The 5,839-nt window shown below is 43.6% G+C and overlaps 1 pseudogene; it reads left to right on the plus strand.

Moving 5' to 3' along the window:
• Window positions 1-5,839, plus strand: part of LOC103078514 (transforming protein RhoA-like) — a 30,473-nt pseudogene that overhangs the window by 1,365 nt on the left and 23,269 nt on the right.

Genomic DNA, 5,839 nt, shown 5'->3' on the forward strand with positions numbered 1-5,839 from the left:
CACACACACACACACACACACACACACACACACACACACACACACACACACACACACACACACACACACACACCCCTCAGGGTGAGTGAGTTTTTATGGGATAATTACTTTCAGGTTATAATGCTCTTTGAGCTGTTGCTTTGACATTTATACATTTAACAAATACTTACTGAGCATTTATTATACACCAGGTCTTGCTGGAAACAGGACAAAGTTGCTGCTCTTATGGTGCTTAAAGTGTTGGGGTTTCTTGCGGGGGAGGGGTGTTTAAAGTGTTTTTTTTAATGGGAGGGGAACAGGTTAATCAAATAATCACATAAAGTGTATTTACAGCTGTGATAAAAGCTAGGAAGAAAAAGTGGGAGTAAGAGGGTTTTAAAGGGTCCTGGCCTACTGGCAGTGGAAGTCAGTGAAGGTTTCCTGGAGGAAGGGTCTTTTGAACTGGGATACAAGTGATGAGTCTGATTTCATGAGGCCTGGGCTGTGTTCTGGGATGAAGAAAACAGCTTATGGAAAACCATGAAGCAGGACAGAGCAAGTCCCTGGAGGAACCTGAAGACAGTCTGGGTGGCAGGAATCAGAGACAGAAGCAGAAGGGACTCATCTGGGGCAGGAGGGATCAGGAGGGGCCAGAGCATGCAAGATCTTGTTGGCTGGAGGAGGGGTTTCAGCCTGGCCCCACGAGTGATGGGGAGACATTTGTGGATTTTAAGCAGGGTACGAGATGGTCAAATTTCTTTCCATTTTTATTCAAATTCTTTATTCATCCATTCTTTCAACAAATATTTATTTTTATGAAAAGGTGCTCAACATCATTAGTCATCAGGGAAATGCAAGTAAAATCCCAGTGAAATACCATTACACCCCCGCCAGAATGACTGAAATGAAAATGCCAAGTCTTGGCAAAGATGCGGAACAACTGAAACTCACCCTCTGTTAGTGGAAGTGTAAATTGGTTCAACCACTTTGGAAAACCGTTTGGCAATTTTTGCTAAAGCTAAACATACAACTACACGGTGACATAGCAATTCCACTCCTTTCCCAGAGAAAGGAGTGCTTTTTGTCCATCAAAAGACCAAAATCTGTCATCAAAAGACCAAAAGACCATCTACCAAAAATGTCTAGAACAGCTTTATTCAAATAGCCCAAAACTAGAGACAACCTGACTGTCCATCAATAGTCAAAAGGATGAATAAATTGTGATGTGACACAGCAAAAACATAAAAAGGATCAAACTACCAACGCATGTAACATTATGGACAAATCTCATGACACATAATAAGGAGCAAAAGAAGCCAAACATGAAAGAGTACATTTTTCATGATCCCATTTAGATGAAGTCCAAGTACAGGCAAAAACTAATAAATGTTGATCGATGTTAGAATAGTGGTTACCTTTAGGGAGTGTGATTAGGACAAGGTACAAGAGAGCCTGCTGGAGAGCTGGAAATGTTCTATAACTTGATCTGGTGGTCATTAGATGGTTTACACACACACACACATTTTAAAATTTGTTGAGCTGGACACTTAAGTTTGCTATGCTTTGCTTTGCAAAAGTTATACCTTAAGGAATTCCCTGGCGGTCCAGTGGTTAGGACTCTGTGCTGCCACTGCAGGGGGCACAGGTTCGATCCCTGGTCGGGGAACTAAGATCCCACATGCCACACGGTGCAGCCAAAAAAAAAAAAAAAAGTTATACCTTACATGAAAATTTGAAATAGAAAATAAATAAAATAAAAATATGTATTGGGGCCTACCATGTAGGTGCTGTAGACACTTTGGTAAACAAAACAAAGATCTCTGCCTTCGTGAGAAGCAAGCAGACGACAGACCAAATGAATGAGGATACCGTTTTCCAGGAGCATGATTCCCCCAGCTGGGATGTGGCAGAGAGGAGACTCAGCCCTGCTTTAACCACCAAACCCTCTCCGCACTTCTTTTTCAGCCACAGACTCACAAGCCTTCCCCTCCCCTTCTTTCCAAGCCCCTTCCTTCCCACCTGTGGCTCAAGTACAGTAATGAACACCCTCAGACCCAGTAGCTCTGGGCCCTGGGCCAAACCCACTCAATGAAAGCAAACAAAATAAATTGATGGTGAAAATGCGGGATCTGGATTTCAAGCATCAGCAGCCCTGGTAGACCATGAGTTGAGTGAATCATATATCAAGAATGCCAGAGAGATCCTTTTTGTTTTTCCCTGAAATCAGAGTACCATATTCCTGTTCATTTATTTCACAGGACTTTTCACTATTTGTAATCATCTAATTTACTTGCTTCATATAGGCCTCCCCAGCCATACTGGAATCTTCCAGCTACTGCTGTCTCTCACCTGGGCTGCTGTAACAGCCTCCTGCCTGGTCTCCCCATCCCTGTCCCTCCCCACTGCAATAAGAGCTCAACACAGCAACCAGAGGAGTCCTATTAAAGCAAGGAAGCAACACCCCTGCATAAAGCCCCCCTGGCCTCCTATCGTGCTTAGTACAAAATCCTACTGGATGTGATCCAGCAATTCCATTTCTGGGTAGACCCCCCAAAAGAAGTAAAAGCAGGAACTTGAAAAGATATTTCCACACCCATCCCATGTTCATAGCAGCATTGTTCACAATAGCCAGGAAGTGAAAGCAGCCCAGGTGTCCATCAATAGATGAATAGATAAAGAAAACGTCATCTATATATGTAATGGAATATTATTCAGCCTTAAAAGGGAAAGAAATTTTGACACATGCTACAAGGGTGAACGTTGAAGACATTATGCCAAGTGAAATAAGACAGTCATAAAAGGAGAAATATTGTATGCATCCACTTATATGAAGTTCACAGAGTAAAGTTCATAGAGACAGTAGAATGGTGGTTGCCAGGGGTGAGGTGGGAGATGGGGACTTAGTGTTTAATGGGTATAGAGTTTCCATCTGAGAAGAAGAAAAAGTTTGGAGGCGGATGGTGGGGACAGTTCGACAACAGTATGAGTATAATTAATGCCACAGAACTATACACTTAAAAATGGTCAAGATGGCAAATTTTGTTATGTACATTTGACCACAATAAAAAATATATATGAAAAAAGAAAGCAAAATAGAGTGGTTTAAAAAAAAATTCCTACTAGGCCTCTATGATATGGTCCTTGCCCATCCCCAATGTCATCTTGAACCCCTTTGTCTTCAGTCGCTGTGCTGCTGCAGCCACACTGGGAGCTTTCTGGTTCTTGAACACCCCAAGCCCATCCCACCTCCAAATCTTTCCCCCCGCCGATCCCTCTGCCTGGAACCCTCAGCCTCTGAAGCTTCAAGTAGCCTGGGCTCCCTGCTCGCCCAGCCTAAGCTCGAATGCCATCTCCTTAGAGAGGCTTCCCTACTTCATTTACCTCGAGTAGCCACCATCCCCTCATCTCACCCCTGCTCTAACACGATCTGAATTTTTTTTAATTGTCTTTTACCCTTCCTTTCCCCAATTATTCCTGCCAGACTCTCAAGTTCTTTTTATTTATTTATCTGGCTGCATCGGGTCTTAGCTGCAGCACATGGGATCTTTAGTTGTGGCCTGCGGGATCTAGTTCCCTGACCAGGGGTCGAACCCCGACCCCTGCACTGAGAGTGCAGAGTCTCAGCCACTGGGCCACTAGGGAAGTCCCTGAAATTTTTTAATTGGTTCTTCTTCCTCCTAGAATAAGAGCATGACCTTATCTCCCTTCACAATTCAATCAGCAAATATTTATTGCCAAACAGTGTCCTGCACAGGAGATGGCAAACTACCACCAGCCACCTGTTTGTATAAATAAAGTTTTATTAGAACACAGTCCCGCATGTCCTTTTATGTATTTTATTTTTTAATGCTCTATGGAATTATTTCTTTTTTTTTTTTTTTTTTGGCTGTTTTGTTTTGTTTTATTTGTCCTCCAGTGAGTGTGTATTACATTTGTAATTAAAATTTAAACAATAAGTAACAAAGCAAAACAGAATCGGAAGACTTCTGTATCTAGCAAATGGTGGTTTACATTTCCCAAAAAGCATTTTTGGTTCGCATTACGTGAGGATGCTGGATCTGTAACATATAAACATTTCCTTAAATGCTCAATTCAGCTGATAAGAAACTGTAGGGTCACTGCTTTGCATGACTAAAGGGGAAATAAATAACATATTCTTTTTTTAAAAGATAAATAAATTTATTTATTTATTTTTGGCTGCGTTGGGTCTTTGTTCCTGTGTGCGGGCTTTCTCTAGTTGTGGCTCACAGGCTCTAGAGCTCAGGCTCAGTAGTTGTGGTGCATGGGCTTAGTTGCTCCGAGGCATGTGGGATCTTCCTGGACCAGGGCTCGAACCCATGTCCCCTGCATTGACAGGTGGATTCTTAACCGCTGCACCACCAGGGAAGTCCCCTTTTATGTATTTTTCATGGCTGTTTTCATGCTACAACCTCAGAACTGGGTAGTTGCAACAGAGACCGCATGACCAAAAAGCCTAAAATGTTTACTGCCTTGCTCTTTACCTGAAAAATTGTACTGACCTCCGGTCTAGGAGTTTGGCCTACATCAGGGAGCAAAACATACCAAAATCCCCTGCCCACACTGTGGAGCTGAGATTCTGGTGGGAGAGAGAAAGAGATTTACCTGTTTATGAGATAAATAGGACAGAGTTTAATATAGATGACTTAGGATAGTTAAATGCTGAGAAGAAAAATGTACAGTATGGGTCAGGAGGGTAGATATCTAGACTGAGTGATCAGGGAAGATGGGCCAAGGAGGTGGCATTTAAGTAAATGTACGAAGGGAGAATGGATTTTGGGGGAGCACTAAATCAAAGGCCTGGGCTGAGGCATGACAGCCAAGCTTGGGGAAGAGCAGAGAACCCAGGGGGGTTGGCATGGAGATGCAGCCAGTTCACATAGGGCCTCGCAGGCCCCAGCGACGACTTGGTTATCCTTGGAGTGAAGCAGGAGGTCACGGGAGGGAATTGAGCAGAGGAGCTGGTGTGACTTGATTTTATCAGCATCACTTGGGCAGCTGGGTGAAAAATAGACTGTGATGAAGAATGTCACCTGCCATATCAGTAAATAAAGGATGTTGTGGTCATCAAGCCATCAGCCCCTGCAGCCACCTCCAACTGTGCACCCTGAGAGGATTCAGGGTGGAGAAAAGCAGGATACTGGCCCTGGATAGTTAAGGTGCCTATCAAAGGAATGATTTCATTGAGCTCAGATTCTTGCATCTTCCCATGCATAGAGAAGCACTAAATTCATCGACTTGAGATGCCTGGCTTTCTCTGATTAACAGTAACCTTGTGATGATCCAACTACCTGGCTTTTGTTGCAAAAACTCCTATATATCCTGGCTCCTCCCTTACCTCTTCGGAGCAGGCCCTCAGAGCTATCTGGAGAAGCTGCCTCCCAGGTTTGAGTCCTCAGAAAGTCCATAGAATAAAACATGATTTTTTAATAATTTAATAATCTCAGATTTTAGGCTGTTCATTTTTTCAGTCGACAAGACCATGGGCTGGGCAGGGAGGGACGGAAGCAGGGCTAGCAGCTGGGAAGCAGGGTTTGATATGCTCAAAGAGGTCGAGGAGTAAAAGGGCTAATATCAGCTTGGACTGCCAAGTGGACCCAGGGTCCTGTTTTTCCGAAACTACAGCGTTCAATAATTGTGGACCACTGTATTCAGAACACCATTATCTGAAGCTCTGTGTCTGGCTTGGAACTCAAGGCAGTTTCTCAGCGTCTGAGTTCCAGGAGAGAGAAAGGCATGTCACTGGTACTCACAGAATTTCAAACTGCAAATTTTCTATAATTTTAGAGAACAGAGTTTCTCAGCGAGTAAGAAAGTAGTGGTCACTCAAAGGCGGGGGGGG

Source organism: Lipotes vexillifer, unplaced genomic scaffold, assembly GCF_000442215.2.
Source record: "Lipotes vexillifer unplaced genomic scaffold, Lipotes_vexillifer_v1.1 scaffold232, whole genome shotgun sequence".
NCBI classification, from domain to species: domain Eukaryota; kingdom Metazoa; phylum Chordata; class Mammalia; order Artiodactyla; family Lipotidae; genus Lipotes; species Lipotes vexillifer.